Raw genomic sequence first — 17,619 nt, forward strand, 5'->3', positions numbered from 1 at the left:
TCCTATAAACTCACCCATGGCCAGTGTTGTCTATGACAAGACCATTGCTCTGCGAACTGCCATCATGCTCAGGTAACCAAAACATACTGGACTCAGTTAATATGCAGCGATTAGCATTTGTGGACTGTGACGGCACGGTTTGCATATTTTCCATTATGTATCCTTCATATACTATAATGATAATAATAATATATTTAAAAGGGCCAGTGCTGCTTCTTCTGTGTCACACGCAGAAGAACTGGACTAATTAGTACAAATGAAGAACATGAAAACAACAAATGAAAGATTAATATGTCATGGATACAAGTTTGTTTTACTACTGCTCTAATATTCCCATTCTTGTTATCATCATCATCATCATCAGTGTGCTTGAGTGAAAACATAGTTCAGTCCTTTCTGTTGAATTTCAGTGGGCGGCGATGCTCGTGTTGACATGTGGGTGTTCTGATTGTGCCTTTCACTGTCGAACACCTGACATGGTCGCTCAAAAACCTGGTTAAGAAAATTAAAAGACAAAAATCTTACTCTGGCAGCACTACACTAGTGCAAAGACTGTTGTGCTGTATTGGGGTAAATAATGTCAACATTTGCCTTTTTGGTTCCCTTCATTTCCTTAAACTCTCCAAATGATTGCTGCGTCTGCAATCAGCAGCTACGCTTGAGCCACTTACAAAATCAAGTGTTTACTCCCTGTTTCTTAACATATGCGTGCGTATACACACACACACACCGACAGACACACACAAACCAAGCCCTCTCATTCCTTTTCTTTATTTACATCTCTCTCTTTTGCAGCAGCTTGTTTATCTTTACATTTTTTCCTCCCCTCTCTGTGTATATTACATATAAGCAAGCGACAGATGTTATACATATGATGGACTCAGTGCTTATTTATATACCACATGTGCCCTCACAGATGCCTTTTTGAAAACCACTTTATTAGAAAAGCCTTCAAGGGCCTACATGTCCTCCCCCACCCCAGTGCAATCGCCTCCTTTCTTACCCCATCAACTCTCTCTCTCTATCCTTGTTTCCTTACATCCTCCTTGTATTTCTTTCATACTTAATCTTGTGTCTCCCTGTGCTCTACCTGACTAATTACACCGAGAGATTAGAGGGGGCAGCGCGGCCTGGGAAACAACTAAGTAACTGTAAGGACATTAATATTCATCTAGGTATTAATATACAGAGTGCAGCACAGGTAGGGCAAATGTGGGAACAGGCTGAGGCTATTATGTGCAGGACACCTGGGGAAGGAAAGTTTGAAGGAGAAGGTGGCTGCATTCACATACTCTGTGAATTAACATCTGAAGAAAAAGGAGTTGAATAACAATTAGGGAATCAGAGAATAGGGGAAATGGGGATGGGCATTTCTAAGAAAAAGGAAACAAGTATAAATATTCAATGGTATTATTCGTTGAATATTCTAAACTCCCAGACCGAACTAAACGGAATGGCTACAAAATGCATTCAAGAAATCTGCATTTTTATCATTTCTGCACATACACATGCAGTCCACTAACTGCTATATTCTTGCTGCCGCTGCCACATTACGTTAATGGGCCATTGGCATAGGCACATATTAGTTTTTGGTATTGATGTAGATTAACTACGATCAAAATAACTTTGCAGGACGTCAGAAATGTGAAAAATAAAGCTTGGCTTTATAAAAGAAAAAAAAAGTGCAGAAAATATCACTTTGGCATAACTTAGCATTCATTCATTACTAGCAGCTGCTCTGAGAGGACAAAAACTGATTCCGGTCTTTTCCTAAATAACATCCGGATAAGCACGCAAAGCATTATGGGACATCCCCAGTTTCTTAAAGTGTACCCTCTGTAGGCAAATACAAATAGAAATTCAATGTAATCAATATCAATAGACTGTATTATGAATTAAATGATTTTAACTCTGTTTTTAACTTAAAGAATAATATGAAGCTGCAGCTTTTAATCAATACTGTAAATAACGTCACAAATGAACTAATGTAACCCATAAGTTACAACAATTGATTCCAGCTGTCAATGACACTGGTGTCCACCGACATTGGCCATGTCCATTTTTGTGTAAATGAGCACATCATTCACAATATTGACATAGTGTGATATTGAAGAAGACTTAAAACTAGTGATCAAGGCCATTAACTCGGGGAATTGATGTAGTAAATCAAGTGAGAATTAAGCCCATTTTCCAATTGACTTCCATTCAAATGGAACTCCAGTGGAACCAGTGGAGTCGCCCCCTGGTGACTAACTGCCACTCCCGCCTTACTTAAGGACACCAAACCGCTTGTGTCTTAAGTTCATCAGCGACACTCTTTGCAAAGTCACCCTCAAAGTGCTTTCCCGTGTTCTTCCTGTGACACTGACAAAAGAAAGAACTGATGGATAAAAAGTGTGCGTCTAGATTTTTTCCCTATGATTCACCGTAGCTATGAACAAAAATAGGACACTTCCAGACCGTAGCAGACCAAAAAAACCCCATGCTGACTAAAACCGTGTCCTTTACACTCTCTGAGCTCATGGAAAAGAAGCCTCTGATGAATGTTTAAAACCACACGCTGCGACTTCCCTTCCATCTTTTGCCTGTATTTGGATGTAACCTGGAGTGTACCATTGTTAAATCTTCTCTTCAGACATATAAACACACACATCATTGGATGGGGTGTTGTCTAGTCAGTATTTTCCTCTTTCTTTTTTTTTTTTAAAGACACACTCACACACCCCGACCTACTTACCCTGACAGCCGCAAGTGGTATTGCATTGCTGGCCCGGAAAACTGCGGCGGTATCGATATGCTATTTATAATTTCTTTTTGCATAAATTACATTAGTCAAAATGGGAAAAGAGGAGAGTTGAAGAGGGGGCAGAGGCAAACCAAGTTTGCGCTATGTGCCTAGCAAAGTCTTATTGGATTTGTTTTGCTCCGTCTTCGCGCTCATTAAAGCCCGAGATCACAAAGTCGGGCTAATAAAGGTGAATGGGGCATTGCATGAGTGTTTTTCATGCACTCACAAAGCCTCAGCAACAAATCCCAGCAGGATGACAGGCTTTTAACGTTGGCTGTGGGAGACGACTTATGTATGGAGAGTGAAATACTGAGGCCCACGCGATGCTAATTGGCTTAACATCGAAAGTGAATGAGCCAGATTAGGCGGACAAAGGTGTGTACTGAACTCCATGACATGGTGACTTGGTTATTAGGAGAACATTTGGAAGACAAACAAAACCACAAAGTGGGACTCATCTAGAAAAACATTCCTTCAAAAACGGCAGGAGCTTTTTTCTCCACTGTGTGTGGAAAATGAGTTTATCCAGGCCTTTTCCTAAGACTCATTTCTCACCACTACTCACCTCAAAAAACACCCCATAGGCTTTAGCATACAAGAACACATTAGTGATGTTGCGGTATAACAGGATTTTTGCAAGTCATGTTGTGAAGCTTCTCTTTTTTTTTTTTTTTCTTAAATGGATGCTTTCAGCTTGACCAAGTCTATGATCTACTCTGACCAAGACAGATGGGATATAAAATTCAATCTACTGTGTGTCCCCAAATGTCGAGTAAAACTTCAGACCTAAACTTCCTGAACCTAAGCTTGGATCAGAACCAAAACTGGGTCACATTCTACTTTGATTTGGTTCCCATATAACCAAAGGAAATTTTCTTAGCTTAAGAGCCAGTCTTCAAACTCTGCTCCCAAACTTTTGACATTTTTAAAGCTGTGGCGTTGCACTGTTGAGCTCAACTTGAAACCACTCTGAAATGTTCACTTTTCATCCTTCCTCGGCTTCTTAAAACAGCAATGTGCCCATGGCCGCAAAAACACAGCTGCGCATATGCCAAAATACCAAAATGGAGCTCAATGGTTTCCAGAGCTCCAACCAGGAAACCAAGTCACTTATCAGGTCCCACCATCAACCACTGAATTACAGGAAATGTCTGCCAAATGCATTGAAACCCTGCTCTCTTTCAGTCCAACCTTTCATTTCAGACTGCTACATGCAGCTTGAAATGAGTTAGAGAGAAAGAAAGTGAAAAAAACGCGCACAAAAAAAAACTGTCAGCGCCCATCATCGTTTGTACAGAAAAGGGCGCTGATGACTCCAATAGGTTGAAACATTTATAAGGATTCATTCTCCTGATGTATTCGCGTCAGTTGAGCAACTGATGGAGAGGAGTCAGACTGAAAGTGGCAGGCGGGCGCTGCAACTCTCCGAACATCCCGCTTCGTGCCTCTTTGTGTGTTGTTTACTTTTGTTTTCCATTTTGTAAGCAACGGACGCAAACACGCGGCGATGCTGGCGGTCATCATTGCCAAGTTCAATAAAGCAATCATTGCTGAAAAATGGCTAACTTTCATTCCATCCCTGTACCTCTCTCTGCATTGCATTGCCACAGGGGCCATGTTGAGATGTGAGATTTAATCAAGGCAATGGCAAGGCAAGTAGACGTTTCATACTAATCAGAGTTGAGAGGGTTATTATATTTATGCTGTTTGTGCCCTACAGTGCAGCACAGTATATCCCCCTCCATCATTCCACATCAAATACAACCTCTTCATGTGTGGCGTTTTGCAGGAGGACAGTCTGGGGGTTGGTAAAAGTCCACCTTGGGGTCACCAATCATGTGGAGGACTTGTGCATAACTCTGTCACTTCCTGACGCCTCCCCCTTCAAATGGGAGAGGAATGGCAGGCATAAATTGCAGCCAGAGGCTGCCCAATCAATAGGCTGCCCAGCTGACTGACGTGCCATTTGTCATAAGAGGCCTGCTCACTTTCCTGTACCTGCTCAAGTTGTGGTTATTTTCAGCATTTTATTCTTAGTGAAGAGTCCAACTCGACTGAAGAGGCGAAGCACCAATCAGGTTAAATTACAGCCTGAATGCACCCCTGTTCTCCTCTGGAACCCAATGTTTGCGGTAAAGGGCAAAACAAAAAAAACGACAACAATTTGGTCGCATTCTTTTGTCTTGTTTTGGACACAATCCTTTGCTCAGAGCAACCATTAAGCCTTGCAATATTCACAATATTTGGTGTAGTAGTGGTTAGCACTCTTGCCCAGCAAGAAGGGTCTTTCTGCATGTTCTCCCCGCGTGTGCATGGGTGCTCTCCGGGTTCTCCGGTTTCCTCCCACAGTCCAAAGACATGCAGATTTGGGGATTGGGTAAATTGGACACTCTAAATTGACCGTGAGTGTGAGAGTGGATGGTTGTTTGTCTCTATGTGGCCCTGCTCTGGACTGCCGAGCTGTCGCCCTAAGTCAGCTGAGATCGGCACAGCGACCCTCATGTGGAGGATGAAGCAGATGGAAGGACGGATCATTTGGTGTTTCAAATATATAAAGAGAGAGAGATGAGTGTTTGGGTGGACCCTGCCAACACTCTCCAGCCTTTGTCTGTCATCAAAAGAAAATAATATGTCAATTAAGAAACATAAAAGTGGCAAATCTCGACTGGGTGGTGTTAATTGTGTCAAATGCCATTCACAGGGTCCAGGGGGGGGGGCAAACGCCAGAGCAACTACAGAGAGACTTTTAGGTATGTTATAATTGCTTCCACTTTTGGTGGGTTACATAAGTTAAATGCTCTGCACATTCTTGCAGTTTAATCTATTAATGTGGCTTAATAATTGATTCACGGCCTCTTTGGCCACGATCTTGGCCCATAATCAATTACAAATTTTAATGAGTGGGCCAAGGAGCAAGACAACGGTTTCACCATGAACCTTTGGAGAGCCAGAAGCTCAAGACAAAACTTAATTACGAGTCATGAATTAATTTTGACCCTAAACACACTGGGGGGGGAAGCGGCAACCTCTTTATTAGCTCCCTGAAGGGGGTTATGTTTTCACATGGTTTGTAGAATATTTCATTTGTCAGCATAAGTTTGTATAAATGCACTGTTACGAGTAAGCAGCGATCACGTCACTATCTTTTATTTCCTCATTATCAAAGCGAGACAGACGTGTGTCGGGGGAACGCGCTCACCTAAATGCCACCGTACTCTGAGTTTCAGAACTCTCGATATGATCGCTAATCTTGCGACGCTGTAATTTCACGGCCACACACACACACACGTGTGGCTCCTCGTCATTGTGACTCCCAACGGGAAATTCTAAGGCAACTTTGATACTATAATCAGGGCTGAATAAGGGGCCTAATCCCCTCAGGAGATTGCTTGACAAACACATCAACCCAAATGTCAGCCATATTGTTTGAACTACAGGTGGCAAACACAGAGAGTGTGATTATCTGCAGATTCTTCGGAGATGGCTGCGACCAAACAAACATTAATTACTCGTAAGCTGATTTTTCGACTACGCTCTCACTCATTATTTACTGCGTTTTGCCAGCTGGCTTGTGAGCCTTACTGAAAGGTTAATGGGGAACGGAGAGCTATGAAGGCCGCCCCAAACCTGCTACTCTGAAACGCCGTGTATTTGTTTGTGTGTGCACGTGTGTATCCGTCAGGTGGCTGCAACAGACACGGGTGTGTCTGCCATTTCTTAATTATTGATAATGAAGCCCACTGAGACTGCAGGGAAAGATGAAGAGGAAGTGGCAAACTGATGCAGTCAGACAACAACACGAGTCATGATGGTGCTGTAATGAGAACAATTACAGCCATATACCCTCGACAGCCACAGCAGCACAACTCATTCTGCTACTTTTGAAGGCTTTTTTTTTTTCCCCCTGTATGATCATCCTCGCTTTATCCCAGACATCGTTTTTATCATCAGATAAACAACTTTACCCAAAAGCCCTTCATCATCACTCGAGTCTCCACATCTAAAGCCTATATTCATCCATGTTTTCTTTTCTGCTGGTTTTACAAAACCCAACTTGCACAGCGATCCTCGACGAGGACATAAATAATTCTGACAGTAGCTGAGGCTGTGATGACTGCAAACCCACAAACAGCTAAGAGGAACGTGGAAAAGCATACGGCACCCTCTGTGCCACATCAAACAATCCCCGTGACCTTCATATCCTTGGGGGGAGATGGTTTTTACATCCCCACACTCATTAAATCCCCTGAGGTTTAGGGCCATGATAAAGCAAACAAATGGCTCGTAATCATGGCGGCAATAAGCAGAGGAGGGGTCATTAGAGATGCTATTCATCCCATATGGGATGCCTCATCAAGAGCTGGGTACCCTTTTCTTATTGTGCCAGAGTGACTTACTGTCTCTGGCGGGTGTAGCGGCAGATCGCCCTTGCCTGCATGTGGGGGACTTATCGTCAAAGCAGGCCCCCCCCCCCAACCCTCCCCATGTTTGCAAGGCTTTACCAAAGCTCAGCCTGTACTTAACTCTCAGTTAAATGTGAGTCTCTGTGATCAACCTCAGGCCTGTAACTTTCATTTCCACTCATAACTGCATCAGAAAAAGGGAGGACGGACTGGAGGAGTCTCCGAGCCAGGGCACGGGCATGGCCTCTGATAGCCAGAGGGGGGCAAGAGCGAAACGCCAGGATAAGATCAGAATAGGCGCAAGATAGTATATATATACACATGTTAAAGCCAACATGTGTGTCAAAATATCTATTTAGATGAATTATTGTCTTGATCTATACACGTGTTTTCGTACAGACTGAAGAGAACGATCTGCACAAATATCACACAGTAAGTGATCGTAATAATAATAATGAGAATAATGGCGTAAAAATTGCCATTCCCTCTGATATCGCGAATCATTGATTTATTCCAAATCGTCCAGCCCTACTGTATGACAAGACACGGCCCTGTGATGAGCCTGTCAACATGTGGCTCAACAATAACGACTGGCATTTCCCGAGAGAATTGGGGTGAGAAAAGATGAGAAGCAGAACACTGAAATAACACTAAAATAAAATAAAACAAACCGACAACTGGTTGGCATCAAAAATGAAATAGTGAGAAGTGCTGTATTTTTGTTAAGAGCAGTGCACCATAATGTATGCTGCTCTGGCAGGTAGAACCAAATGAATATAAAAGTAGACATCCTAATTATTCAAGCCATATTTCTTCTTTTCTCAATTTCCATAAGCTCCCTGGCATGAGAGTTAACCAGATAAATCCAAGGAGGAAAAAATGCAACAGTAGTTTGTCAGTAGAGAGAATATTCCTTCATTTACTTTGAATCATGCCACAAGGTTGTTTACTCACTTTCCAATGTGTGTGTGTGTGTGTGTGTGTGTGTGTGTGTGTGTGTGTGTGTGTGTGGGGGTTGCTAATTGCTTTCTTAAAGTAATTATCCAGAGAGGTTTTAGTAAGTCCCCAAAGCCACTTGTAAATTTCTTCTCAGGTATCACAAAATGTACAAAATGCATGCGTGAGAAAAAAAAAAAGAAGAGCGCTTACCTTCATTCAGAACCATTTATAGGAAACAGCACCAGGGGAGAAAAAAGAGAGAGAGAAAAACAAAATCGGATTAGAAAAAAACAACAACAACTGAGGTAAATTAACAACCCTGAATCTAATGAGTTTGTCTTCACATCTAATCCCACATTTTAATGTAATGCAACTCCATGGCGGGGTGCGTGCGCAGTCCGACCACACCACTTCCTCAGTGCTCTGATGATAAACAGATGATGTCTGATGAATAAATAATGTTAAATGTGCAGTATTAGTGCCGGACACTTTTCGACAAATAATTTAAGTGATATAGCCACAACAACTCGCAATCCTGCATCGTTATTATTCCAACTTGTGTGGGGCTGAACAATTGTGTGCGTGTCAAATTTGCATTTTAGATGAAATATTGTCCTGACTGATACGCAGACGGAAGAAAACGTCTTTTCTTTTCCCCTCACAGATCTGCACAAATATCACACAGTAATCATTCAAAGTATCTTATTCAAATGAAAATGAGAATAATATAATAATAATCGTTCAGCCCTAATGCATCTGTTTTATCATATGTCTTTCTAAATGGAATCCGGTCCTCTGATTTCACCAATAACCCAATCTGCTGGTGCTACATGACGACACGGCGGTGGGCAGCAGGCCTCTCTTTATGCAGTTGCAGGGAGTCAAAGCGCAGAGCATCGGCAGCCTTGGCAGTGATTGTTTTGCCATCTGAAAGCTTTTTTACATACGGAGCGGCGGCACTTCTTGAAGCCATATTATAGCAGCAATGACCATAGTGGGAACACAGTGAGCATTAGCAATAACCGTAGTAGTATTGCAGGGGAGCCACAGCGATGATTATAGCATTAACACAGTGAGCAGCGACACATACAATTGCAAAGTGAGCAATAAAGCAACTGCCCTGGCAGCGAGAAAATGAACAAGTGTATCAGTGAAAATCCTCTTAAATCATATTCGGGGCGTGAGATACGTGCATCCTATAGTGTTTGTGACCAGACATGCATCACATGTGAATGTAATATCGATCTAAATATGTGTCATTGCATCAGTGACGCATTAAAAACCAAATAGAACTACGGGAAATCAATATACAAAAGAAAGGATTTAAGAGGAATCTGCTGATTTCCTTTTGAATGACTGCCATTTTCTAAACAACCCAACTCTCTGGACTTATGGTTTCATTGTGGTTCCATTAGAAGCTGGGATAAGAAAAAAGAAAGGAGGGGAAAGGGAGGATAAAAAAATCCAAAGGATAATAATGAACACTGAGAAAGGAGCAGACAAGAGCGGAGCGAGCCGGGGAATGATGAGCAGAAGGGCATGCAAAAGAGGGAAATGCTTCTTCCATCTCGCGAGCTCTCAGGAAGACTCATGCCCTGTTAACTGAACAACAACTCCGACATATGCATCGAAAATGGTGCAGTCAACAACTGGAAGATTAAGGGAGGAAAAAGTAAGAGGGTGAGGGGAAGATCCATGAAATGATCTCCTGACAGATTCCAAAGCTTGTTTCAGTTTGTCGGTAGAACGGAGAGAGAAGTGAAAAGTGAGCCTTGTTCCACATATTTCATATCTGTTCAGGTACACTGTCAAACCACGTCAGGTGTTTTGCATTTCTGCAAACCCCGCAGTCAGAGTGAGCCACATCTTACACATTAGCTCCCACCTATACCGACATTCTACCTTAATTCTTTTGGACATGTTTTGTTCAAAAGAATCTAAATCCGACTGTTTCCAGACTCCCCATTCTCTTGTTTCTTATGCATAATGTGTGCTCCGCAGTTTTTAATTTCCACTGTCAGCCAGAGTGATTGCATTGCATTAGGCCAGTCATGCAGATAATAAGGAAACAATCCTGCTAGGGGGAAACCCAAACAACATTTAGTTTACTTCTATGAATTGCCTGTATCTTTCTGCAAACACTTCACCTGTTTCTGCCACACCGTGTGGCACAATTTCAGCATTCCATCTTAAAAGTGTCATCTCTGATCAGCTCTGGAGCACTAGTCTATCAGAGAGTAATTGGAGCAGCTTGGGCTGTAAAGCAGGTCTCTACTTAGCTCTGTTAAAGCCAAAACAATGAAGCTCTAACAGTTCCCCTCATGGTGGCAATCCAGCTTTATTGATGCCATCATTCTCATTTGTATTAAGGCTGCTCGTGTCTAACATTATCAACTACAGCTCCACACAAAAAAAAAGACAAAAGCTGTCCCCTCTCCACACACGGAAAATGTGTGTGACTTCACACTAATTATACAAAAAAAAAAAAAGAAAGGTAGCTATATCACTGCTTTAATTCAACCAACTCATGTTGTTAATGCTCCTGAGGGGTCACGCGAGTCTCGCAAAGTCCTGGTCTCGCATCGAGAGGAGATTTTTGCTGGAATGAAGTGTGGCTCACCACATTTTGGCGGTCAGGCCGGTGTCAAACTTAAGATGGCCTCCAAAGCCCAAACGCCCAAGCTCAGTTTCGAAAACATTACCCTCAAAGTGCATTCGCACGCTGCTGCGTTCCTCTGCACACTTAAAAAATGCTTCGAAAAAACTGCCTCTGTGGTTTTATGCACATGCACAAGCGAGAAAGGATTAAGGGGAGGAAAAACAAATTGAACTTTCAAAGCAACAACAGGACTTAGTGAGTGTAAACAGTTTTTTTTTTTTTTGCTGTCTGTGTGACAGCCACATAAGTCTGCGTTTGTCATGTATTGACGGTGTTCCAAAGCCACAAGGAATTAAGGGGAAAATCCCTAAATAAGTGACTAAAATTCACAAATTATTTCTTGAGCACCACACACAATTTCATGATAATCTACATATATCTATCTTCTTAAACCACGGTACATTTTAGCACTTGGTTTGATTGTCAAACACCTTAGGCCAATGAAGACGTAGTACACATGAGACATAACAACAGAAAAGAAAATAACGTCCGACGGTTCGTGTCGTTTCCGTACCGACTTTCTGCCATAAACCTAAATACTTAACGAGAACGCACAATTCTGCCCGCACGGGAGAGATCCATCTAACTGTATTTACTGCGGGCGGAGAGGCGGACGCACACAGAGAAGCGCCGTGTGAGCGCAGCAAACATAAACAGAGTCACAGACAAGAACGAGCCGTAGATGTTCAGTGCAGCAGAACATGCAGCTTTGTTTTCTCCTCTCGTTATTTTACGACTCAACGCTTTTTTCACAGCCGCGTGTGAAATCTCTAAAGACAGGACGTGTTCTAGTGATATCTACAGTCTTTAGTTCCTTTTCATTGACAGTAGTTGGTGACACTGTCAAACAATCTCACAAGACAATGAATGACAGCGTAAGAGAGAGCTGGGAATATGATGTCATCGCTTTCCTAAAGTAGCCCATTCGTCCGTCTACGTGGAAACTTGAGGCCGGCGTTTTCAGATTTTCCCACTCTGGTTTTCAGGTCCCCTAAACACCGTCTCCGTGTGGACGGAACGCCTCCCCGGCAAGAGAAAAATACGCGCATTCACCAAAACTCACTTCCGTGTGGACGACCCCTGAGAAAAAGCTGAGAGTTGCAGTTGCTTTCCTCACAGTTCACGTTTAGCAGGTCTCGACAGTGCCCAAGAATCACCAAAACAAGCTCAATCTTGAGCCTGTTCACAGCCCCGTAATCTATATAAGGGTTAAGTGCCGCCAGCCCCACCCCAAGCTTCCAATTCCTTTCAAAGATTTCCGTTTTGATTAGAAACAAGACTGAAATGACTCAGTATGACACGGGTTAAACAAAAAGAAAGAAAGAAAATTGAAAGTCTGACTATAACGATATGCAAACACATACCGGAGGAACCTCAGGAATTTGTTTGACCCAATATCCGTAAGTGTGTCATCCACTATTAATGTCACACGCTGCAGTGCATTCAGCGGTTGCTATTTCAGGTGAACATGTTTACACAGCATGCGCGAGCATCTTTGTTTGTGGACAAGGAGGGGAGGGGCTCACGCAACACGCAATTTGAGTCGAAAGCTGCATGAATTCCATAATCCATTTGTGCTCGCATCGTTCAATTCATTTCCAATTACAGTTCATTTGTCGGCGCACGGGCGGACACCTGCACAACTCATGAAGTCCTGCACGCTCCCAAATATCAACCTCAACTGCCACCTTCCTTTATTTTCATTATTAGACTTCCAAGGGCTACAAATGCATTTGCCTCAGTGTCACCTGGGACACCCGGCATCTCTCAATTATCAATTCATTCAAGGGCAATTAATCCAACTGTAAAGAGGAAAGGCATACGATAGAGTAGAGGAGAGAAGAGAGAGGCGTTGTAGAGGTGGCGATGTAGGAGGAAGCAGAAAAGACGTTAAACCCTCGCAGGTTTAAAAGCCAAAGAATTACTGTGGGTTTTAAATACACTTTGGTAAAGCAGTTCTTCATTTATGATTCACACGGGTCCAAATGAAGGTGACAAGATTGTGCTCTTTTAAAAATTTAAAAAAATAAAAATAAAAAAGTACTCGAAAGTATTCATATGCTCCGTAAGTGACATTGGTGCTGCCCTTGATAAGGATGCAAAGAGGGTGGCTTCAATAGTTCCTCCTCTCTGCTTACAGCTCAGTGTGTCCTCGCCTTGAAAGTGAATGGAAAAATACATTTGAAAAAAGAAAAAGGAAGAAAATCTCTGTAAGAGCTGATGAGAATGTTGCAGTAAAGAAACTTGTTGGAGAAACATCCTCGCTACTCTCATTAGGCTACACAAACAGACCTTTAAAAAGTAAGCCATCGCCAAAGCAAGACTTCCTCACATTGTTAACAAAGTGTCAGTCAATCACAGGCACATCATCACGCCAGCAACTCAACATGTTACAGTTAATATAAAAGCCCCCGTCTCTCCCTCTCACTCTCTCCCTCTCACTCTCTCCCTCCTCTTGAGTCTTTTGAATCCGATTCAGTCAAAAGTCTGCGTCTGATTTTATACATGACGCCCTTCTTCTGTCCTGACAGAATAATAAAATATTATTTTAAAAGTATTTCTAACAGAATAATGAGATTCTATTTGTAAATATTTCATCAATTACAACTTCCCCCCCCCCCAGGGTTTGCTGCGCTAATGATGTATGGGATACCTCAGGTGTCTGTTCTGGGCACAACACATTTTTATTCTAAAGCCAAAAGTGGTTTCATGGCAGGTTTATTTAATGTTACAGAGGAGGTTAATACCTGTGAGGCTGCAGCCTATAAATAGGCTTATGTGAAAACAACATGAATTTTTCATGAAAACAGCGTCTGATTGTATTTGCATTTTCTCCTGTGATTACGTTAGCTCATCTGGATACAGTTACACGCATTTGATATTATTTCAAATTGCTTCATTTTTTTTTACTTTTTCTTCAATGATTAGCAGCTGTGAGAATATATATTTTATTCCATCCCCTTTTATGATTAGTAGTGTAGCATACTGTATTTATCACTTCAGTAGTATGATTTCTGATCCTCCCATCCAGCCGCCTTAAACGTAAGTGACATTTAATGAAGTGCATTAAAATTGATGATCGGAGATGCTGGATGGATATATTCTCGAGTAGTGCTGCTATACTGTAAGACAAATGATAGTCCAAATCCTTGACCTTAATGACCTTAACTCACTTTACTTTACTTAACTACTGAAAAATGTAGTTTTGAACCAAACTCAATAGATGTTTTTTACATCTTGTTAAATTTGAAAGGCATTTATACTGTATCTGTAATTAAATGATAAAATCATGATATATAAGTTGACAAAACCCTTAAATATGGAAGTATTTTTTTGGAAACAGGATACTGCATGTAACAATACAATATGCTGTTGACTGCCAAAGGCCACTACCAAAGCTCTAATTAAACTGAATGCATACAGAGAAACCCTGACAAAGCAGGGGAGCAGAAAATGCTCATGAGAAGATGGGATTAAAGATGAACGCAGTACGTCTTCCTGAATAGTGCACAATAAGAACTAGTCCTTAGGGGTGCGTGTGCACAAGACGTCTTTCTTATTCTGTAGAGGCAAAAAAAAAAACACTGTTTTTTTTTTTTGTCCTTAGTGAGCGATCGTACAGTTCGCAAGTTAAAACAATTACATCTGTGGGCCAGTAGCCCACTGGACCATAAACCGCACAACAACACAATGAGGGGAGTTTTCAGCAAGAAAGAAGAGCCTCATTAATACATATGGGGGGGATGAGAGAAAGAAGAAAGTAGTGTAATCAAACTAGAGCTTATTCAGCTGAAAGGATTTTGCCACAGATAAGCAGCTGCTGTTGGGTAGCACACAACTATACAGAAACCTAAATCAGCTAGAATTCAGCGTGTTTGTGTCCGTCTGTGCATCTCGTGCCAACGCGACTGCGCTGGACCGTTTGTGTCCGTGTGTGTCAGCGTGTGCTCCTGAGGAAAAAAAACAAAAACAACAAAAAAAAAAACGATCAATTCAAATTAGGTCATCACTTCACTCAGTCTAATGTTCCATAAGAGATAAAAGAGGGCCCCCGTCCGTATCACTGTCTGTTTCTGACATTACTTATCTCTAGGTGTCCGCTGCGGCCCCTCTCAGGCAATACAGGCCATTTCCGGGAAAACTTAATGGACTGTTACGTAAGCCACCTAAATCCTGCGCTGCCATTCGTGACACCGAGTGTGAGAAGTAACTACGAGGGGGGATTTTAAGGTAAAAGGGTAAATTACAAGCTCTAAAATGTTCCTGATCTAATATCTGCCCATTGGCATTAGGTCCAGGCTGTGTGCTTTTTGGCGAATGGGTCATAGCTTCCTGGTATGAAGTGGGAGACGAGTGAATGGCTAAAGCACACTAAGTGATGCTCGTAGGAAAAGTGCACTTTGTTGTAATTACACACGCTCTTACACTACTGGTCAAAAGTTTTTAGTCGCCTCCGTTTATACAGGGGGGGTGGGGGGCGGGGGCTCACGCAGACGCATTGGTTAGTTTGGTGTTGTTTGCTCAATTGATGGCAGTGATATGTGGGCTGTTGTTGACACACAAAGAAGGGTCTTGTCCAAGCTCTCGATTTCTACTGCGTATTTATTGGGCTAACATTAACATGATGCAATTATTGGCTAGCACTTGTGTTGCAGCTTGGAAAGTTGAATGCGACCCATGCAAAGTGAAGTAAAGCACCCAGTGTTGACGCTGTCGATTTCAAAGTACACGCAAAGCTTTTCAGTTGATGCCTCCGCCACGGATGCAAGTCGGCCTTTACTGTTATTATTGAAATCTACAAAGTGCAATAACTCAATGAAGTAAATAATACTATATATGGTACTGTGCGGTCTTAGGCCATAACTGTATTGTTTTCACTTATTGGAAAACATCCAGAGAACACAGCGTACAGGATAACACATGCTTCTGCAGACTTAACGGTCAAGGGAAAACCTGACTCTCTTAAACCTGAAGTGGGACCCTAATTAATGTATATCTGCTGTAATAAAAAAAAAGGTCCATTATGCCAGGTTTATTCAATTCATGCATGAGCATCACATGCATGAGCACATACGAGCACATGAGTTTAACTGATTTAAAGTTTGCCAATGTATGAGATCAACTTTCAAATCACATCATTCCAACCCAAATGCCAAAGATCACAGAATTTGAACAAAACAACAAAGCTGGTGGTGCCCAAATGTCTGTAGAGTACGAATCCACTCTAATACCAATACGTAATACTTCTTGAAGTATATTGTCCTCTAACTGCAGACATTTACAGCCGAGAGGGTTTGTAAGTCAACATTTGCAGCACTACGAGGAATCATTTGCATTCATTTTAAAGGCTTCATTTATTCTCACTGATCCATGGAAATTGTAAATTAACCAATATCTCAGTTTATTTTCATCCGCTGTGCTTTAAATGTCGATAGAGTTCTCGACGGGTCGGGCCGAGAAAATGTGCAAATGAGGCTGGGTCAAGTCGGGCTTCCTTCTTTCCGCTCATAAAACACGTTTGTAAAACATGTTTGTTTGGTGAAGAGTAAATCTGGCTGCCTGCTTGATGGAGAGGGGCAGACCTGACGCTGCTGACCTGCTGCTGTGTGCGTAACCCCCGACACTTTGGGCATGTTCGGGTCATTTTTTTGAGGGGGAGAAATATTTCGGGCCGGGTCGGGCTCGGTTGTAATTTTCCGGCCCGTTGAGAATTCTAAATGCCAAACATCATCCTAAATCTTGTAGCCAGCAGTGTTTAGTGCTTTAAATACTAATTTGAAGCCACACAAGGAATCAGAAAAAGGTCCAGCAGATAATTAAAAAAACAGAACAGAAGTGGCGAGAGAGTACAAGATGCACTGGCTATAGGAAAAGGTTGTTGGTTCCAACTTCATTCACTAAAATTCTGAAAGAAATGGGTGATGGGTTTAAGTTATGTGCAGGTTAAGCCCACTATCGACAAAAAACACTCAGCCTCTCCCTGCAAGCTCTGCAAAGTGAAGGAACCTGAGTTGAACTCTCTCTTTTCTTCTCTTCTATCTCATCCTTCACACTGCACTGCAGAGAATCCCAGTGGGTAGACCAGCACTCACTTCTGAACCTGAGCAAAGACCGACGAGGTGATAGGTTGAAATAACGCCCCTCGGGGCAGCGTCCACTGTGCTGTACGAAGCAGCTGTCATCCAGGAGTTCAGCATCAAACACAGATATGAACATCTGTGTCAGAAAAAAAAAGCTGACTGGGTGAGAGACGGGTCAGCGTGTCGAACAAAAAAAACAACAACAGTAAAAGTAGGTGTTTGGTAGAACATGAAAAGAAACACGCTGCAGCTTAATATAGAAACACCCACATACTACATCACTACTACTACTACCAGCTGTTTGCTGTAATTCAATGAGATTAATGAGAGCTCTCTTGCTAAAGTTGTTTACCTCCATCAAATTCATCAGTGCTGCAGGACACAAATATCATTTCCACCTTATATAAGAGCACATTTTGTGCATCCAGAATCTACGCCGTGAATGGCTGTACTGTCAATAATTGAATATTGATCAAAGCGATGTCGCAATCTCGACCTTCGATAAGCGAAGGCGGAATCGCCGATTTAACCACGCCCCCAGTGTGACGTCCTGCAGGCGAGCCAGAGGTGGAAAAAAAGCAGTGTTGTGGTTGAAGCCATTGTCGCAAACTAGTATAGTAACTATAGTAACTTTCACGGAGGAAAACCACGGTGTGTAAGCTACGTTATGTGCGTGTAGCATAGTATAGGACATCTCCACGTGCATCATAAGGACGTAGACGTAACTACGAAAACAACTAGAAACAGACA

This window comes from Solea senegalensis, linkage group LG18 (genome assembly GCF_019176455.1).
Source record: "Solea senegalensis isolate Sse05_10M linkage group LG18, IFAPA_SoseM_1, whole genome shotgun sequence".
Taxonomy (NCBI): domain Eukaryota; kingdom Metazoa; phylum Chordata; class Actinopteri; order Pleuronectiformes; family Soleidae; genus Solea; species Solea senegalensis.